At 42.8% G+C, this 22,137-nt stretch overlaps 1 protein-coding gene across 14 annotated transcripts in view; it reads right to left on the reverse strand.

Annotated features, from left to right (window-relative positions):
• Positions 1-11,742, reverse strand: part of ERC2 (ELKS/RAB6-interacting/CAST family member 2) — a 924,700-nt gene extending 912,958 nt beyond the window's left edge. For 13 of the 14 annotated variants that reach the window (XM_045991216.1, XM_045991229.1, XM_045991215.1 and 10 more), the window contains exons 1-2: positions 11,658-11,742; positions 9,929-10,003 (exon numbers count right to left, since the gene is read on the reverse strand). The gene's annotated coding sequence lies outside the window, so the exon portion shown is untranslated. The remainder of the gene's footprint in view (positions 1-9,928; positions 10,004-11,657) is intronic. The other variant, XM_045991219.1, reaches the window with a different exon arrangement.
• Positions 11,743-22,137: the final 10,395 nt, after the last annotated feature.

Here is a 22,137-nt window from a genome sequence, read left to right on the forward strand (position 1 = left end):
GTGGATCATAGGGTCTTCACACCTGCCACTCTGTCTAGCCCCTTTCATCAGCCCCCATCCCAGCCAAGCTAATATCCAGTTCCACAGCTCTACTCTCATTCTCCCAAATCCCAAATCTCCCATTCTCTTGCTCATCTTGGGACCTAGACCATCCCTTCTATTATTTGCACCATCAAAACCAAGAGCACCCAGCTAACACCATTAATGCTCTACCTCTCCCTAGGTGTCACCCTCTTCAAGAAGGCTCCTCATCCTTCATCCATGAATCTCCTAAGTCCTCCATGACAGCCTGGGTGCCCCACCATAAGAGTTCCCATTACAACAGCCTGCTTACTTGTCTAGTGCTCCACTAAAGGCCACATAAAATCCCTGAGCCCCGAGCCCCTTGCTCGGTTTATAATTGCACCCCCATTATGCCCAGCAGAGGACTGGCAAGGAGCACACACACATTTGGTGACTATATAATACAAACACTTAATTCTTTATTAAGTCCATCATGAAAGCACACTGGCCATTCTTGTTTTCCGGGATAAAACAGCTAATAAAATGACAGTTGCTCCACCAATTCTTTGCATGAAGAAACTGTTGTAAAAAAAAAAAAATATATATATATATATATATCACTTTAGATCTGGAAAAGGACAAGCCTGATTTTGACATATACCAAGAGATTCCCCAAATAAGGAGAAAGCTAGTGGCAAAGCCAAAAATGGAACTTGGGTCTTTTGACTCACAGGTCAGTGCTCACGTCTCTTTATCCAAAAGAACCTGCTCTGAAGTTATTCTAAGCAACTATTTGTGTTACTGAATTCAAGATGGGCTGTCAAAGTATTTGAAGCCTGTGCATGAAAACATAGCTTTTTCTTGGACTTAACAAAAAAGGTAAAGAATTTCCCTTGTGTACCCCTGCTACCTGCTTTGTGCTTGCCAGCCTGATGAACAGCAGTCCCTAAAACTCAGTTGCCTTTGTATCCACCCAGCATCAAACAAGATCTATTTTCAAAGAGTCCCTAAGAATGCCAAGCTATCATCCCATTCACAACCAAACCGCCTGCATCCCCCCATGGAGAGGTTCCAGGAACAAGATGGTTAAAGGGCCAAAATGCAAAAGAGGGGGTGGGAGGGAATTTTACCTAGAAGGAAAAAGACACACGCATCATGGGAAAGAAAGAAAATACATCAAAAGCCGTCTCCTGAGAGCCAAATGTGAGTCAACCACACTGCTCCCAGGATCCTGCCCTTTTGAACCACCGTCTTGCTCCTCCAGGTGGTAAGAGTTAAGGTTGAGCGGGCTGGCAGGAAGGCAGCATGGCTAACCTGCCTGAAACCAGGCTTAAGAAAGCCATCTTGGCTTTCTTGGCCACCAGGATCACCAAGAAAATAACAATATCATGGTACCAATCCAACCACGTATCTTGCAAAGCAGCTCAAACCTCCACCTTCAAAGCAGAGTTCACCCCCAGAGCAACTCCCAGACCTCACCTTCTGTCACCTTGAACCCACAGAAGATGAACTACCCCCCCACCACCACCACAACCACACCCACATTGTTTCAGAGAAACTTGCTACAAAGGAGCTAGTAACTGCAATCCACAACTAGGTTTAATTTGTTGTCTAAAACCCTGCCCTTTCTTACTATAATTAGCCACACTGCTTTAGGGGAAAGTCTCTCTCAGTCTGTATAAGGATCTGAGCGTATTCCTACAGAACAGACACATTGCTCAATTCCCACTCAAGCTCCTGTCTTCTGAGCCACTAAGGAGTTGCCTTGAATTAATAGTTTGCTCTTAATACATTTACGGGGAAGGCACTTTGCTACCTGTAATTCATTCATACTCTGAAATCATGTAATGACAACTACCTTTAGGGGTGGAAAGCTGTAAGGCAAAGGGGAAAAAAAAGGAAACACTATCAGACACCCCCCCACACACACACACGCACAACGCACACACATGCGCAAACATGCTGCGTACATACAAGAGAATCAAATGAGCAGAACGTAGACTCTAAAGAATAAGCCACGGCAAAGTAAAGCTGCTTCTGCAAGACACCAATGACTATCGTCTCACTGGCCTTCCATCTACAGGGGTAGCCCAGGGATGCCCTCTAACCCAACCCATAGTTTTCATCTGCTGGGGCCACAATCTCACTACTGACTTCCAGGGAAAAGTAATCCCTTAGTTTCTTCCTGAAAGTGCTGGCAGCCTTTCCTTCCTTTCTCTCTCTTTTTAATTTTGTTGAGTGCCCACTAGGTGCCAGCAACCAGAGATTTCCTGGACCTCCAAAGCAATAAATCTGAAAGATGGAAGTGGAAAAGGAATACCCAAAAAGTTAAATGCAGAACTCTGAAGCACAACACTGGGAAACAGAGCCAGCCAAGAGCTAAGAAAATCGGACTACGGCAGAAGTTGAACTGGCCCAAGAGAGGGGTGACCAATTATATCCGCAATTAAGTCACTGAGGTTGTGGCCTTGAGCTTCCACACCTGAGGCAGAGTTAATCGCAAATCGCACAGAGGACTCAGCCCTAGCTGTGGAAGAAAAACAGCCTGGATCTTCCTGGTGCCTTCCCACTGACAACAGGGGCCAGTTGTTGCTTCTATTGCAATCACGGGGCCACACACTGCTCTTTCTACAGCAAGCAATCATTTACGACCTTGAGAATCAGGCGGATGGGGTTCAAATTCTAGATCTGCCACGGCATTAACTTTGAGCGAGTTCTTCTGTTCATTCGTTCAATCAACAGATATTTATTTGAGCTTCTACTACGTGTTAAAAACTCTTCTGCGGGGGGTGGAGGTGCCTGGGTGGCTCAGTGGGTTAAAGCCTCTGCCTTCAGCTCTGGTCATGATCTCAGGGTCCTGGGATCAAGCCCTACATCGGGCTCTCTGCTCAGCAGGGAGCCTGCTTCCTCCTCTCTCTCTCTGCCTGCCCGTCTGCCTGCTTGTGATCTCTGTCTGTCAAATAAATAAAATCTTAAAAAAAAAAAAAAACTCTTCTTGGGGGTGAGTGCCTGGGTGTCTCTGCCAATTAAGTGTCTGACTCTTGATCTCAGCTCAGGTCTTGATCTCAGAGTTGTGAGTTCAAGCCCCACGCTGGGCTCCATGCTGGGCATGGAGTCTACTTAAAAAAAAAAAAAAAAAAAAACCTCCTCTAGGCACTGGGGATACAACAAAAAGGAAAAGCAATTGCATTCATAGAACTTAACAAATTCTTCGAGCCTTAGTTTCCTCATCTATAAAATAAGAATAATACTACCAGCCATTATAGGTAGTTTGAAATGAGGAATATGAAGCACCTAGCAGCTAGTAAATGCTCAGTAAATGGTATCCTTCACAGAACAGAGTTAACTTACCACAGTTTCCAACTAGAGTGTAAGCTCCAAGTAAAGAACTGTCTATAGCTCACCTCTATACCCCCCCCAGTACCTATCACATAGTAAATGCTCAACAAAGATTTCAATGAATAAGTACTCAATCAATAGTAGCCATTATTATGGTAACTGATATTCATTATTCTTCTCCAAGACACTGAGCTCTATTACTTAAAAAAGCAACAGGTCATTAAATTAAAGTCCCCCCACCCCGTTTTTAAGGAAAGAAAGGTACACTACACAATATATCTTCAGAGGTTTTTGGGTTTTGTTTTTGTTGTTTTTCTTTTTTTTAATTTGAAAGTGAATGTTACTAAGCATAAGTATTCCAATCCAAGGACTCTCTTAGTACAGAGACCTGCATGGACAGCTAATACAGATGCCTACCCCCTGCTTTCCTAACCACAAAGTAAGGACAAGTTGGACAAGCTTCAGGTTGATCCAGGAGACATGTAAAAAGTAAGTTAAATGATGGGGCACCTGGCTGGCTCAGTCGGTGGAGACTACAACTGTTGATCTCAGGTAGTGAGTTTGAGTCCCACATTGTGTATAGAGATTACTTAAAAATAAAATCTTTAGGGGTCCCTGCATGGTTCAGTCAGTCGATTAACCATCCGACTCTTGATTTTTGGCTCAGGTCATTTTCTCAGGGTTGTGAGAATACACTCTGCACTGGGCGTAGAACCTGCTTAAGACTCTCTCCCTCTCCCTCTGACCCTCCCCTCTTCTCTCTCCCTCTTTCCTTTGTCCCTCCCTCCCTCTCTTAAAAAAATAATAATAAACCAATAAAAATAAACTTTTCTTTTAAAAATAAAAGTAAAGTAAATGAAGTTTGCCACATATACTAAAAGATGATCAGAAAGTTTAAGGTTTTAAAAAAAATGCCACATAAACAAACAATCACAAAATCTCAATGGCTTAAAACAACAAAGGTTTCTTTCTTGGTCACATTGTATATCCAGCGCCAGTTGCTCATTCACTGACTCAGGGACCCAGGCAAATGGAGCTCCATCTCAACACATGCTTCCATGACCGTCGCAGCAGAAGTGAGCACTGGATGGTCCCACACCGGAAATTAAATATTCTAGCATGGAAGTGGCTTGTGTCACTTCTATGTGGAAGGAAGGAGAAAAACGTAGCAAGGGAGAATATGAATGATCTCCACCACAGGTGATACAAAGACCAACAAGCTGTGGAATAACAAAGGGATTGGTTAAAGAAGATACTCCAAAACACAACTACATCGCTCTAAGATTCTCAAATCCTAGACCTGGGAAGGTGTATAGGGAGCATTTGAGATCAGCGACCTCAATATGAAGGCATCTCAAACAACATAAACCTGGACTCTGACTTTTCAGAGAAGCTCTGCTTTTTTCTCTAACTGTATGGAGGGTCCAGATAAGTTTTTTTTTAGGAAACACAAGAAAAGTTTCTACAGCTGAAAAACTTATGAATACCACTAATGTAAATCAAATCCTTTGTTTTATAGATTAAAAAAAAAGCAGAGGGGCGCCTGGGTGGCTCAGTGGGTAAGGGCCTCTGCCTTTGGCTCGGGTCACAATCCCAAAACCTGGGATGGAGCCCCATGTCGGGCTCTCTGCTCGGTGGGGAGCCTGCTTCCTCCTTTCTCTCTCTCTGCCTACTTGTGATCTCTGTCTGTCAAATAAATAAATAAAATCTTTAAAAAAAAAAAAAGTAGAAAGAGAGGAGGGAAAGAAGTGAGACCCAGGAAGTTCAAGTGACCCCTCTCCATCCCACCCCCAGGAAAGTTCCAGAATGCTTAGCAGCTGTCCTTTGACAGATTTGTTTTACCGTTGCACCACCCTCTGGTCTTACCCTTCTTCTCTGCTTCCTTTAACTGGCACAAGAGAGCCAGACCCAGACCAAGATCAAGTCACACAACAAATGGTATGGACGATAAGTAGCCCCCACCCTACTGCACTAAATAATGATTCACATCCCATTAGCAATTCTCTACATTACTCATTCCCCACTTCCTGGCAAATGTGAAGCCATTAGTAGACATTAATACTAACCTTCAGGAGACTTTCATTTTGTTCTCAGAACAGGTTAACAGCCACCTATGATTTGCATTCACTCAATTCCATTCTCTTCTCATGTTCCCAGCTCTGCTTCGTGCCCAGCTTTTCCTCTACCTTCATTCACGCTAAAGCACTGGGTGTCACATACTTAAGCCCCAATGGTCTTCTAACCTCCAGTCTCTGTCTTTTTCAAATCATCTTATATTTGCTAGCCCACGAAATAAGACTCAGACTTTTCAACCGGGAATCCAGTTACCTCCTCAATTTTCCCCCAGCCCGTTTTCCCAACATTATCTCCGCTGTAGTACTTATCCTGCCCAGCCAAAAGCAAGATGATGAGCCTGGAAGTCAAAACAACATAGTAATAAATCCTAGATTTTGTGCAAGTTCCTTGATCTGAGTTTCAATGTTCTCTCCTACAAAATTGGTATGATGGTGTCTACTTTGAGAGGCTCTTGAGAGAGTGTAACAGTGAGGATTATGTTTGACTACAAGCAACAAATAATGGCTTGCAAGTAAGAAAGTTATTGGTTTTGGGCAATAAGAAGTATAAGGAAGGGGATGCCTGGGTGGCTCAGATGGTTAAGTGTCTGACTCTTTATTTTGGCTCGGGTCATGATCTCAGAGTTCTGGGAAAGAGCCTGGCGTTGGGCTCCGTGCTGGGCATGGAACCTGCTTAAGATTCTCTTTCCTGGGGCGCCTGGGTGGCTCAGTGGGTTAAACCTCTGCCTTCAGCTCAGGTCATGATCCCAGGGTCCTGGAATGGAGCCCCGCATCGGGCTCTCTGCTTCCCCCTCTCTCTCTGCCTGCCTCTCTGCCTACGTGTGATCTCTCTCTCTGTCAAATAAATAAATAAAATCTTTAAAAAAAAAAAAAAAGATTCTCTTTCCTTCTCCCTCTGCCCTCCCCCTCCAAAAAAAAGGAAAGAAGAAGAAGTTTGGGAAAAGTCAGGTTAGGCTGGTACTATGGCTCAACAAGGTCATCAAGATCAAGTGTCCTTTCAGGCACTGCACCTAGGTTCCCAGCAGCAAGAAGTAGAAAGGGGCCAAAGCTGTTGGGGTGTACTAGCCAAGTGTGTCCTCCTCATTTAGCTTTCAGGAAAGCCCCATCCAACAACATCCACTTATATCATAGTAAGACCTGAGTCTCATGACCGCTCTAGGCTGTTACAGGAGTCTTGGAAAGTGAGATGGGCATGTTCCCATCTCAAGCAAAATTGGAGTTCTTTTAGTTAGAAAAGAGATGAGGAATATTGGATAAGCAATCAGTAATCTATCCCAGTATTAAAATACGTATTTTATATAAAGTGCTAAGCACAGTAGTTAGCTGCTCAAAGTTGAACTGTAATTACTGCTATTATTATGTTACTGTTGTTATTATTACCATTTACCCTCTAGCCAAATGTAATAACTCATTATATCTAGATGTTCTTTTTACATTTCTACTATATATGTATCTATATGCGCTATATGTATCTCCCACAGTATCTCTGCTTCAAGGTCCAGGAAAATGCCATTTAATCCAAGAAGTCTTTCCTGACAACTACTCCTAATAATAAGTTCTATGGTGGCAGAACCCACATCAGACAAAAACTTCTGCATTCATTATTCCATTGAGCATAGTCTCTTGGAACACGGTAGGTTGTAATAAACAGTGCCTTGATAATTTAAGTAATTCATGTACATTTTTTTAAAGATTTTATTTATTTATTTGAGAAAGAGAGAGTGAGAGAGAGCATAAGAGGGGAGAGAATCAGAGGGAGAAGCAGACTCCCCACTGAGCTGGGAGCCCAATATGGGACTCAATCCTGGGATTCCAGGATCATGACATAAGCCAAAGTTAACCAAATGAGCCACCCAGGCACCCAGCATGTACATATTTATATCCACATTTACAGTCAGTCTTCTAGAATCAAATATGGTATATTCCTGAAATGTCAAAGTGAAATACTAGCTTTATATGTCATAAAGTTAGTTGTGGGAGTGAAGGGATGAAGACTGTAGTCCCCAAGAATAAGAAGAAAAAAATATAAAATTCTCTAAAACACCATACATTTTACATGTTGTAGGAGTTCAGATTATAGTTCATCACATATTCCCTCCTCTACTATGGGCAGAGTCTACTTTTATCCATGGATGTTGATCTTCACCATGTGACATGCTATGTCCAAAAAGGTTGTTTGTGAAGATGACATTGCTTGTGCGGTCTGACTCAGCTATCAAATTCAGTTATCCACCACGAGAAGGGTATGCCTCAAGTAGCTGCTATCCCTTCCACCGGGGCCCCAGAACACATGTGTAGCAGACCAAAACCAAGTGCAGCCAGCAGCAGAGCCACCTGGGAACCCAGCCTAGATCAGTCAAATTAGAGTCAACCTAAAAACTCAGGAGAGTGAGGGGCACCTGGGTGGCTCAGTGGGTTAAGCCCCTGCCTTCGGCTCAGGTCATGATCTCAGGGTCCAGGGATGGAGCCCCACATCAGGCTTTCCACTCAGTGGTGAGCCTGCTTCCCCCTCTCTCTCTCTGCCTGCCTCTCTGCCTACTTGTGATCTCTGTCTGTCAAATAAATAAATAAATCTTTAAAAAAAAAAAAAAGAAAGAAAACTCAGGAGAGTGAGAATTAATACCTGTTGCTGTAAGTCAAGAAGTTTTGATACACAACTAATATAACTTTTATCAATTGACATATCTTAGCATTTCTTACATATTAATTTACTTTTTTCCTTTTCTTCACGCAAAAAACCAAAAAAACAAAAAAAAAGAAAGACTAAAGAATCTCTGCGTTTGGTACACCCAATGATGATTGGATCATTTGGATCAACTCTTTTAGATATAGGACCTACAACTATCATTAATATCAGTGCTTTTCCATTTTCCATTTGTTCTATTTTTCTAAAATAAGGAAAATCACAATAAAGTACCAAGGAATAATTGCTGAAACTAAACCACTGGCTGGCAAATAGGTCTCCCATAAAACAGCCAAAATGTTAACTTTTTTTTTCAAGATTTTATTTATTTATTTGACAGAGAGAGAGAGAGAGAAAGAGCACAAGCAGGAGGAGCAGCAGGAAGAGGGAGAAGCAGACTCCCCACAGAGCAAGGAGCCTGATGGAAAACTCAATCCCAAGACCATGGGATCATGACCTGAGCCAAAGGCAGACACTTAACCAACAGAGACACCCAGGCATCCCCAAAATGTTAACTTTTTAGCTGATAAAAGAGGTTAAAGATTGTCCCTAGTAAAATAAACAAAAATGTAGATTATAGAAGTTAACCTCACTAAACTCAAAGACTATCTGTTGAGTTGAATTTATGGATTCCAACATCATTCATTCAAACTAATATTTGAGTATATCTCTTTCGGCAAATCATGATCATTGAGTTTCACCAAAAGGAAGACACTGATAAGGCTTAAGTCTTGTGGCTTTTCCAACATAATAAAACAAGAGGGCCACACTATTTCAATAGAATAATTTTAAATACAATTATATTTTATCACTAATGAAAAAGAGTCTCTTTGAAGGTGAAAGAGAAAATAAAATTCTAATCCCTTAGCAAAAGGAAAAAAAAAAAAGCCAAATGAATGATAAGAGCCTGTATTCAACCTATACCTATTCAGAACTCCAACTGGAAATATAAGGTATCAGTAAAAATAGAAGAGTATGGATTTTGTTTTGTTTTACCTTCTTTTAAATAATCACCATTACATTCGGAACCAAATTTCCACTGGGCCAAAGCTGACTTACTAGAAATATACACAAAGTTACTAAATTTATCTACTGGTGAAGTGATGGCCTTCAAGAGAGTCAAGGCACACATTAACATCGCAGTGGATTCTAAATAGAATAGAACTTATGTATGCTGGAAAAGTCCATACTTCAGAATGGACACATATAGACGGCACAACCAAAATTTGAACTCAAGGCCATAGCCAAGGTCACAGGCTCTGGGTCAGAGAAATGTGCACTGAAGTGCTCACTCTTACCCTAAACTGTGGCAAGATACATAATCCCTTTTAGCTTCCTTACCTATAATTTGGGGGTAATAATAACCCCTACCTCATAGGAGCTCTGAAAGTTTTAAAAAAGATAATGCATGTAAAATACTCCACAAAGTGCTAACATTTACAAAGTGCTAGCATTTGCAATAGTAATAATACTACCTTGACAAACCTGGCTTGTACATGAAAACCATCCTAATCAGTGCACTCTGGCTTACAATCTGTTCACGAAACAGCGAAGGCACAGCTTTATATTCACATCCACATACAACTTCTATAAGGTAACAGGATCAACCAGCAATTTTTCTACTGAATTCAGAGCGAAGGGCACTGAAAAAAATAAGCCTTTCATTTATAGAGAATGAGGAGGAGCTGGTCCTGCTGCCCACACTCCAGCCACCCATGAAAGTCTTGCTTCCATCACCATCCACACACCGCCCTCCCAAACTGTGCGGGGTTTTTATTAAAGCACAGAGGCAGACAGACAAGATGGCTCACCTTAGAAGCAAACTCACCTTAAAGGCAAACTCTTCTACCCTCGGGAAGGGATCTGTCTTGACCTCACGGCCACATCCAAACTGACAGCCAAACTGTAAGTGAAGAAGGCAAGCCCTCACTTCCAGAAGTTGAGTCACACCGTCAAAAACTACAGGAACCACTTCTATTCATGGTAATCCTAATAAAGTACGCTTGTCTGCTTCAAAAATATCTTATAAATCCATTAATAGAGCCAAGAGCCAATCACAACTGTATACTGAGAAAACAATGTGACTTTACAAGGACAAGGGTGACCATAGGAGACAAAGTGCCACACCCTTTTCCCAGAGAGCTCAACAGTAAATGGTGTCTCTTATAAAGGAGCCTGCAATTCCAGAGAAATAGGTGGACAATTCTAACCCCCAATACGCACCCCATCATTGCATTTTTTACAAAGATCCATTTCATTTTCATTTTTAAGCCAATGGCCTGAGCATCCCCAACTACAACTAGTGAGGAGAGAAAGAGGAGAGAAAAAACAAACAAGAGTCAAGCATACTTGCTTCTAAGCCCATTTTCCAAGAGTTTCCTTCCCGCTTGTCTGCCTCTCACAGCTGGAGCCTCATACCTGGTGGAAACCTATGGTTAAGTAAAACCACCGATTTAAAAAGCCAACCAGGAAACTAACCATGACAAGTGGGAGCTGCCCTCCTCTCCCGAGCGTTGATTGGCTCTTGAGGTTTTACCGGTCCCCGTTCTGCCCATATAAGTGGCAGGTGTGACTGTCAATCACAGAGGGACCTGAGAATTCACCACTCCGGGAGTAAACTGCCTTTCATCCAGCAAAGGCAGGTAGCCGACTAAAATCGATCCGCTCATAACGGAGCGGACCCTCCCTCTCTGGCAGGAACAGAGACCCTTAAGTACAAAATAAATAAGGCCGGGCCGATCCGCGAGTTTATGAGCGCTGTTTTATTATCCCGCACCAAAGCAGCCCTTAATCTTCACTGTCCTAAGATGATCTCTCAAAGGCTCGGACGAAATTTTTTTAAAATGAGAATAAAAAATTAGGTACCACCTTCTAAGTACGCCTTTTCTTGTAATTTCTAAAATTCGGAGATGGGGAGGGGGAGGAAAGGAATGTCGTTCCGTTTAATTTCACGTCGTATTCGTTTTCACACACCACCACACTCTACCCCTCCCCAATAAAGCCGGCTTCATTTTCCCTGACACGGATTTTTTTTTTTTTTTTCTTAACACGCTCCCCTCGGAGCCCACCGAGGCAGCCAGGCACCCCACCCCCCTGGACAGGGGCTCCACCTTTCAACACTTTGTTCTGCTTGGGGTTCTCTGAGACCCTTGCCCCTGAGAACATCCACCCTCGAGGCAAGAGGGGAAAAGCCAGGAGAAAGAGGGGAAGCTGGAGAGAAGAAAGGCGATGGCAGTGAGGGTGGCTGCCGGAGAGGGACTGCGGGAGGTGGCCCGGGCCGCCGGGGAGAGCGAGCGGCGCCCGCGCGCCAGAGCAAACCGTGCACTTGTTCCAATCCGGGGGTTTCTACATCAAGGCAAATCCGCCCTTAGGCCGCCCCATCCTTTCCTCCGCCCCAGAAAGCCCCGGTGGAGGCGGATGGTTCACCCCTCGGCTCCCCGCGATAACGCATTGCAGCTCCCCACGAGTGAGGGGGACCCGGCACGAGGGATGCCCGGCACGCGCGCCCCGAGGGAGCCCGGCGCCCAGCGGCCCCGGCCCCGGCGTCGACGTCTCACCTTTCTGATGCTCGCCCCGGGGCCGTCCCACATGGATTTTTACAACCTCACGTCGCCCTGGCCCCGGGCGGCCGGGAGGAGCCGGAGCCGGCGCGGGAGCCGGAGCCCGAGCGAGCCGGAGAGGGAGGAGGAGGTTGAGCGGGGCGGGGAGGGAGGGCACTGCTCGGAGGGCCGGGGCCGGGCGCCGGGCCGGGCGGGGCTGACGGCCGAGGGGGCGGCACCCGCCGCAGTCCCGAGACGCGCGCTCGCGCGGCGCTGCCAGGGCTGCGCTCCGCCGGGCCCCCCGCCCGGCCGCTCCGCGCGCTCGCCCGCTCGCCGCGGCCCTGACTCACATTCCCAGCATTCCCGAGGAGCCGCTGGGGGGGCCGCGGCTGGGACGCGGGCGCCTCCGCGGGGGGCAGCAGAGAGCGCCTGGCCCCGCGCCGCGGGGGGTCTTCGAAGCGCCTCCTCCCAGGTAGCTGCCTTGTCAAAGCACCTGGCCCTCCTCTCCTCTCCCGAACTCCCCTTCCCGGGTACCCTCCAAAGGCTGCCAGGCACTCCTGGGACTGGTCAGGTGGCTTTGGCGACAGGGACAGGGAAGGCACTATGCAACTGTCTTTTAAGTTAAGCTTGGGGGGGGGGGGGAGTCGGGGTTCCCATACCCTGGCACCCTCCTATTAGCTTAATCTTGTTTAGGAGAGTGAAGGGATTTCGTAAGATTTTCACTTTCCTGTTCCCCTAAGGAAAAGAGAATGGAAGATGAAAAGGGGGGCAGGAAAAAAACATCATCAACCTCATAGTTACCATTCATTGAATACCTTCTCTGTGCCCTGCAATGTGTGTGCATCATCCCATTTAAAGTAGAAAGATGGCGTCTGAGTTCATTCACACACACACACACACACACACACACACACACCCCTCAAGATAATGTGCAGCAAGAGTTAGACACGTTTTTCATTGGAAAAAGCTACCACCCAACAAGTCTGGAGCCCCAGCCACTACCATTTTATATGGGGTAGAAGACTCCAAACCTCACTGGAATCTCCAGATTTGGTCTCACACTGAGTAGTCAATTTGCAAGACTAAAGCAGTGATTTCCTTCCTGTCCTGATGAGTCTGCTGCTGGCAATGTCAGCGACCAAACCTAAATGTCTCCTGCTGGGAAGCTCCAACAAATGAAGCTGAATCCAGCCATGGATGTCTGGACCAGCAGAGGTACAGAATCGGCACAATGATTAGGGATGACTCCTTCCTTCGTCCCACGATGGGAATTGAAACATTAAATGAAGGAAGTAGACTCTACTCAAATGCCCTGTTCCTTAAGCCTTCCTTTTACACCTCTGTGTTCATAGTTTTTCACAGACTCGGCCCCTGAAGCCTCTTTGCCCTTACCCTCTTCTTTCTCTCAGTCACCAAGAAACCAGCACTCATTCTGTTGACCTGGATGCTCCAGGGTAAAAGCAAGCTACACCTGTTGTGTTTAATTCTCTTTGTACCTCCTTGACAGCCTCTGTTAAAATGGCTTGTTAAATAGATGGATGGATGGATAGACATACAGATGTACTTTGTTGAGAGTGCTTTAAGAAGTCCTAAAATCCCTTATCTTTTGAAATGTGACCAGTTTATTGACTACCTCCTATGTGCACCACTTACATTTCCTCCACTACTCTCACAAAAAACTTTGTAAGATATTTACTTTCAGAAAGTCAGGTAACATATCCAGCTGAGAATGTATTTAAATCTAAGCCTAAAGCTCACCACTCTTGGCCATCCATTCTCTATTCCTTTGATCCATGGGTTCTAAACAAGAATCGCTGGACTTGGGGTGCCTGGGTGACTCAGTGGGTTGAGCCTCTGCCTTTGACTCAGGTCATGATTTCAGGTTCCTGGGTTCGAGCCCCGCATCGGGCTCTCTGCTCAGTGGGGAGCCTGCTTCCCTCTCTCTCTTCACCTACCTCTCTGCCAGCTTAAGATCTCTCTTTGTGTGTCAAGTCAGTAAGTAGAAGTAAGTAGAATCTTTAAAAAAAAAAAAAAAAGAATCGCTGGACTTCGTGGGGACAATTTCCTGTTTGTATGCCTATGTGTATTTTTTCCCCCAGAGAGAAGATCTATGGTTCTCAACAGATTTCTTTGCATTGGGTCCTTGAAAAAGTTAAGAATAATCACTTCAAACAGAAAATAACTTTATGTAGTAAAACAAGGACTGGAAGTTTAGGGATCTTAAGTCATCTTTATCCTCTCTGGGACTTAGTTTTCTCATCTGAAAAATTAAAAAGCTGACCTAAAGGATCTTAAGTACACTGCAGTGAGGGAGACAGGCAAGAAAATAGGCCATTACAATATCCCTTATGAAGGAACAATGCTGGGGTGCCTGGGTGGCTCAGTCGGTTAAGCATCTGCCTTTGGCTCAGGCCATGATCCTGGAGGTCCAAGATTAAGCCTTGTGCCGGGCTTCCTGCTCAGCGGGGAGCCTGCTTCTCCTTCTGCACCTCACCCAGCTCATTCTTGCTCTCTCTCACTCTCAAATAAATAAATAAAATATTAACACCCCCCCCCAAAAAAAAGGAACAATGCTCTGGGTACTCTAGGAGCATATGGAAGGACAGCCAGCCCTTACCCTGGGGCTCAGAAATGGATTCCCAAGGAAAATGTCATCAAATTTGCTTGCTACATTCACCCTCCCTGTCTCACCCTGTGCTCAGCCCAGAGCAGCAGCCTGCATACTCTGTGAAGCCAACCATAGGAGACTGAATCTTTGGAGAACACCTGCCCCTGGGTGGGCTGTCACAAGCTCTCCCCACAGTATTTGAAACTAGGCCATTGGAATGAGTCAGCCAGTGGGTACTGAGTGAGCTTGTAGCCCAAATCAGAACTAGGGCACCCAAAACCATGGTGCCAAAGTCACCAAAAAATGAGCTCTAAGACCTTTGCTCATTGGCAGAAAGGAGAATAGATGGCCAAGTAGACAGAAACTGAGATTCCTAGAGGTCTGAAAGATTTGAATATCTACGTGCTTACCTGATAACACTGATGTGGGTATCTAACTGACGTCTCAAACTTGATCTGTTCTAACAGGACTCTGGTTTTTATGTACCACATCTCTTCTCTTCCAAGGTCACCCATCAGATTAATGACACCACCCTTTAACCAGTTGCTCAGGTACAAACCTAGAAGCATCTTTGATTCCCCCTTTTGTTTATACCACACCTTTATCCCATCAACCAATTTTATCAGCTCTGCCCAGGGCCATATTGGAGCTTGAAACCAAAAGAAAACTGTGTACTCCTGTATATATATATATATATATTTGGTTTAAAAAATATATATATATATATTTATTTATATATATATTTTATATATATATAAATATATATATTTAATATATATATTATAATATATATTATATATTATATTATATATATAATATATATATGTTATATATTATATTATATATATAATATAATTATATTTATATATATATATAATTATATAAATATATATATAAATAATTATATAAATATAATATATAATATAATAAATATAATATATAATATATATAATATATATTAATATATATATAATAATATATATTATATATTATATATATAATATAATATATTATAAATATATATATTTATAAATATATAAAATATATATATAAATATATATATATATTTTTTTTTTAAACCAAGTAGAAAAAGTTAACAAAATCTCCACACTGAAAAAAACACAACTATATCTAAAGCCCCATGTTGCCTAATATGTTTGGTCGCTACTGCCAACCCTCATAAACCCATCCAGTAGGTAGACACAATGGCCAAGTGACCTAGGAACTGAGCACTTGTTAGAAATGATTATTCTTGTTGCACAATGATACAGACTCATAAAACACAGCAACAGCAACCTCTCTCTCTTTTATACATATACTCAACTAGGAAGTTGCAGGACTGAGATTCAAATCACAATTCACAATTCACAAACTGGCTCCCTTACGTGGAAGGCAAGGAGAGACCAAAGAAAGAAGCAAACCACTCCAGATTGGTAGGTAACAGGTTTAATAAGAAAAGGAAGGCTTCTCTCCAGTGATTCCAAGATGAGTAGATCTCTGCACCTGCCCATCAGAATCTTAAAGTTTATATAGAGGCCCTAACTGCATTCAGTCATGTATACTATCCAGATGTTCTCAACAACACCTTACTCTCTCAAGGCTACGTCCTTAAAATGGCTCCCACTGTGGGAACAGTGAGCAGAGTGTGCATTCTAAGGACTGGGGAGTGGATGAGGAGCTTCAAATTCTCCACCTCCAGCTCGTGGCTAACTGGTGAACACATTCTCTCAATTACTTGCTCTAACACAAGGCAGTCTGGCTCAGAATCAACACAGCAAAATCAGCTAGACTTGGTGAGTACTTGGATATGGGACATGAGGGAGGAGCCAAGAGTGCTCCCAGAAGTCTGGTTCCAGCAACTGGTTAATGTGCCATTCACTATGACCAGAAATAAAGTTGGGGTAGGGGAAGTGATAAACATTTATAGAAAATTTATGAATAATTTATGGGTTCATTTGGAGCTTTCTGAATTTTCAGTGCAAGGGGTCTCAAGGTGGAAATATCCAGAAGGTGACTATTTCAGTGTGCTCTGAAGTCGGATGAGAGATTCCACACACTGAAGACAGTGTGTGGAAGTCATCATGTTTGGTAATTAGAGCTATGGGCATGGATGAGTAACCCAGGATAGTCATTAGCCATGAGAAGAATTTAGCTAGATGAGAAACAAAATCCCTAAACAAGTCACAATTATCTGTCCTTCTTAGGCATGAAGTCATTTGTACATGTCTCTTAACAAGGTAGGTTTAATTCAAGAGAAACATCATTGGGGCTGCCATAAAAGAAAAAAGACCCAATTAACAGACTCACTACCACCACCACACAGTTAATTGGATCAGAAATAATCACCTGACCCTAAGAAGCCAACCTATTGGCTTAACTAAGCCAATCTAAGCCAATTCTCTTTGCCAGGAATGTTTTAAGAATGTTTTCTTAAACATTCCAAGAATGTTTTAAGAACAAGCATATCAAAATCCATTTAAAATATTTTTCCCTGTAGAAATTTTTATTTTAAAGATTTTATTTATTCATTTGACAGACAGAGATCACAAGCAGGCAGAGAGAGAGAGGAGAGCAGGCTACCCACTGAGCAGAGAGCCCGATGTGGGACTCCATCCCAGGACCCTGAGATCATGACCTGAGCCGTAGGCAGAGGCTTAACCCACTGATCCATGCAGGCGCCTGGAAAATTTTTTTTTTTAAGATTTTATTTATTTGACAGAGAGGTCACAAGTAGGCAGAAAAGCCGGCAAAGAGAGAGAGGCAAGCAGCCTCTCCGATGAGCAGAGAGCCCGATGCGGGACTCCATCCCAGGACCCTAAGATCATGACCCGAGCTGAAGGCAGAGGCTTAACCCACTGAGCCACCCAGGCGCCCCTCCCCATGGAAATTTTTGAAAGTTTTTTGGCTTTGCTTTTACAATTATTTGGCTAATTTATTATATTCACTGTGGCTATGATTTGTCCATAATCATAGAGCATATGCAAGAATTATTGTGAAATGAGGAGAAAATCTAACCTACAATTATTTTCAAATGGAATGAAATGTTTGTAAATATGAAAAACCGTAAAGTTATGTTTTGTACACATTTATAAAATTAAACATTTATTAATTCCCCATTTAGTTTCCTGTAAATCAGTAATCTCAAGGTATGCAAGACTCAGGGACTTGCAAAAATGTTGGTTAAATGTAATGTATAATGTAAAATTACATCAATTGCTTTAGTTCCTCGGTTTCCAATAACTTTCCATTTCCACAATTCTAACCACTCATGAAATCTGCCCACCTTTGCTGTCCCTGGGTTCCATGAGGTGCTCTGTGTCCTTCCAATAGATATATACCGTTATTTTTTTGCCTCAGGTAGCTTGAACAATTTTCTCTTCCTTGTAGCCACAATTACTCCCTGAATTGGAAAGCTAGCTTCCTTAGCTTAAACAAAGCCCTTCATTACAGTCCACTAGAATCCAAATCCTGAATCTGGCCTCGCTACCAGATTCCCCAAAGAAAAGAAACCTGGAGGAAACCGCATAAGTGGATATGGTTATAGTTATTGGGTGTTCCTTACTCTGCTTCTGGAAAGATAGGGCAGATGGCCATGCCAAGCCCTGAGCCTGGCCTGTGTCTGTTTCTTTATGGTATTTTCCATGATCTACTGCCCATTCCATAGGCCTCCACTTCTTTCTGCAGTCCTTGGTTTGGCTATTTAAAGGTAGTTCATTAACACATTTTAAATTATGCTAAAAGCTGTAAAATTAAAAGGACTTTTTACCATGCTCGTTTTTCAAGAACAATTTCAAGGTGGAAAAGGCCTCTTGGAAGCCCCTAAGGAGAGAAATAACTAGAGATGCAGGGTTTAAACCCTTCCAAATGCCGCAGGCTCACATATTCTTTTGGCTTCACCCAAACCCTGGCTCCTTCACACTTGTGCTTTTTGCTACTAAAGAAATTACATTCAGACACCATCATGTTCTCTTTCTGAAAAGCTAAAGGCCTTATGGAAAGTTAAGGTATTCTAAAAACCCATGAAAATTTCTTACCTTGAACCGTATCCGCATTTCCATCCATGCAGATGCTAGAAAGACCCAGCAAAACTTTGAAGGGAGCTAATAATGGGATTCATTACATGAGAGAAAAATAATTTTAAAAAATGGGGATGAGGGAGTTGAAACATGAAAGATGTTTAAAATATCAATAACAGGGGCGCCTGGGTGGCTCAGTGGGTTAAGCCGCTGCCTTCGGCTCAGGTCATGGTCCCAGGGTCCTGGGATCGAGCCCCGCATCGGGCTCTCTGCTCCGCAGGGAGCCTGATTCCTCCTCTCTCTCTGCCTGCCTCTCTGCCTAGTTGTGATTTCTCTCTGTCAAATAAATAAAATGTTAAAAAAAATAAAATAAAATAAAATAAAATATCAATAACATAGCAAAGCCATCCATTTTTCTGTTTTTCTCCCTAGTGGAAAAAGTTCAGCATTTAAAAAGTTATGTGTCTTCAGACAAGTTACTTACTTTGAGATTCAGTCTCCTTATTTATAAAAGGGAAGTAGTTCACAGTCTCTTCTGTACATGGGTATGAAAAGGATGTAATAAAATCATGTAGGTAAAGTCCTTAGAAGACTCAAGGAATGGTGGCTTCTGTACCCATAATGCTGATCCTGTTAAGGAAGAGAGTTAAACTTACATTAATATGGTCAGGAGTTTTAAACAAATTTGTGAATCTCCATGCTAAATGGTCAGGACCAGGATAAGGCAAGTGAGATACTAGCCTTGGGTGCAAAATTAGAGGCATCAAAATCTCAGCAATCAAGGTAAATTTTACTTTTTAAAAAGATTTTATTTATTTATTTGACAGAGAGAGAGAGATCACAAGTAGGCAGAGAGGCAGGTAGAGAGAAGGGGGAAGCAGGCTCCCTGCGAAGCGGAGATCCCAGGTCCCTGAGATCATGACCCGAGCTGAAGGCAGAGGCTTAACCCACTGAGCCACCCAGGTGCCTGGTACATCTTATCTTAATACGGTATTTTTTTGAAAAAACAAATCAGTAAACTACAGCCCAAGGGCTGACTGCCTGTTTTTGTAAATAAAGTTTTATTGGAACTTTTAGGAACCAAAACCAAAACCAAACCAAACCAAACGAACAAATAAACAAACAAAACCACAAAAAAACTTTAAAAGAAACATCGAGAAAAAAAAGCTGGAGCTTCAATTATAGACATTTTACACTCTGGCATTCCAAAAAAGAATTTCTTATGCTCATGCTTTTAACTAACAGCCTGATGTGCTTCCAGTATATTGTTCCTGTGAGAACGCCTGTGTTCATCTAGTGTCTTTACCGCCTGGAGTCTCTCCAGGAGAGAGAAAAACACCTGCTCTAAAAGGTGGATTCTTGTGAGAGAAAGGGTTAACATGATGCCTAGAAATGTTTCTTGGGACCAAAATGGACTTGTTTACCCAACTTAACCAAGAACCCAAGGTCTACAAGATAACAGCTTTGGGCTACATATTTGAAAAGTCACTGAGACAAATGTCTGAATAAACACTCTGAGAACTCCATAAACATGAGTTGTTTTTTAGTAACTGGAGAATTGTTAATGTAATATGAAGAGTGGAATCCACAGTCGGACTGCAAAGATATAAGTGATGGGCTCATTAATCAGCCTGCCCCAGGGCAGGGCTTGATGCTAGATAAAGGTAGAACTCGGTGTGAACACAGAAAACAGAAGAGGGAGCTAGTTTTCCTTCCAACCATAGGTATCTATCCTACCACCTACAAAAATAGCTCTGATTACTGAGTGTTCTATCACCAAGCAATTCTTATAGACAGTAAAAAGCTTCATAACTTACATTGCCAAAAATTCATCCATTTCTTGAAACGGGCTTTGGATCAGCTCTGAGAAACAAGAGTTCTTTTCCAAGCAAAAGCCTTAACTACACAATTAAATGAAAGGGAACTAATTTGCTTGGAGGAGAATAATAAAAGAAAACAAGCTATTCTGAATGATAAAAATATGTACCAAATTGGCAACAGCTTTAGAATGATGCTCCTGGGTTTGATTAATGAGATATATTATCAACTGAACAAACAAAGAGCATACGGGTTTAGGACCTTTTCTGCTTAACTTTTTTTTTTTAAGATTTTATTTATTTATTTGACAGAGAGAGAGAGAGATCACAAGCAGGCAGAGATGCAGGCAGAGGGGGTTGGGGGAACAGGCTACCCACTGAGCAGAGAGCGTGATGTGGGGCTCCATCCCAGGACCCTGAGATGGTGACTTGAGCCAAAGTCAGAGGCTTAACCCACTGAGCCACCCAGGTGCCCCTTCTGCTTAACTTTTTAATAAAAATCCTAAAAAAATTTTTTTAGCTTACAAAAGTAAGAGGAATGGATTGTAAAATAAAATTCAAACATTCCAGGGGCACCTGAGTGGCTCAGTTGGTTAAGAGTCTGCCTTCCGCTCAGATCAGGGTACTGGATTGAGCCCCACATGGATCCCCACTTCAGGCTCCCTGTTCAGTGGGAAGGCTGCTTCTCCCTCTCCCTCTGCCTGCTGCTCCCTCTGCTTGTGCCCACCCCCGATCAAATAAATAAATAAAAATTTTTTAAAAAGTTTAAAACAAATCAAACATTTCAGAAAAAGTGAAAATCTACCCTCAGAGACAACCAATCACCTTTTTTTAATATAATTTTAAAAATTTGTATTTATTTAGGGCACCTAGGTGGCTCATTTGGTTAAACAACTGCCTTTGTTCAGCTCAGGTCATGATCCCAGAGTCCTGGGATTGGAGTCACACAACAGGCTCCCTGCTCAGCAGGGAGTCTGCTTCTCCCTCCGACCTTCCCCCTCTCATGCTCTCTTTCTCTCAAATAAATAAATAAATAAAAACCTTAAAAAATATATTTTATTATTTATTTGAGAGACAACACAAGAGAGACCACAAGCAGAAGGAGGGGCAGAGAGAGAGGGAGAAGCAGAGCAGGGTAGGCTCAGGGAGCCCGACTTGGGGTTTGGATGGGGGGACCTCCATCCCAGGACACATCTCAGGATCATGACCTGAGTCGAAGGCAGAGGCTTAACTGACTGAGCCACCCAGGCACCCCAACAACCAACCACATTTAACACAGGCTGGTATATCTTCCCTTGGATTTTTTAAATGTATATTTTAACAAAAATTGGTCCAAATTACGGTTTTTTCTTTCAGTATCCTTTATCTTCTCCTCTGAGTTTTAGAGCTTGTCTTTCTGGTTTCAGGGATTTTCATATCGCCTTTCCTCCTTGGCCACAGTGATTGCTCCAAGAGCTAGACATACGACCACAGTCAGACCAGTCAGAATCCTTCCCTGGGATTTTTCAACTGGCTCTCTGTTCTTTAGTCAAAGAGCTCCAAGAAGGTAATTACAGAATTGGTGGCATCCATGGCTCCACTCTTATAGAAAACTTGCAAACTCTGAGAAGCAGAGATAAGAGGCAGAGAGGATCTCAGCTCTAAGAACATTCAGGTCCCTGATTCCATTGCTGAGGACCCCAAAGCTCCCATGATTCCAAAAGCTCTTTTGTGCAACATTGTCTCCAACTCTCTGAGCTACTCGATCATCCTTCTAGTTCTTGTGACTGTGCTAGACCCACAGTAAGTTCTATTTCTCCCTGAAGCTATTTCCCATGGTCATCTGCCACTTGCAACCAAGAGAGTCCTAATACACATTCACTTCTGCGATTTGATTTTGTTCAGCTGAAAGTGTGTACATCATGGACAATTTCATGTTAGTGCACATCTCCCTTTTCTCTTTTAATGGCTGAATCATTGTCCATTGTATGGATGAATGTTTGTGACCTTCTCCTAGAGCCAGGAACACAAGATAGTTTAAAAAGTGATAAACACAAGATTCTCAAAATCACTTATAT

This window comes from Meles meles, chromosome 20, assembly GCF_922984935.1.
Source record: "Meles meles chromosome 20, mMelMel3.1 paternal haplotype, whole genome shotgun sequence".
Lineage (NCBI taxonomy): Eukaryota > Metazoa > Chordata > Mammalia > Carnivora > Mustelidae > Meles > Meles meles.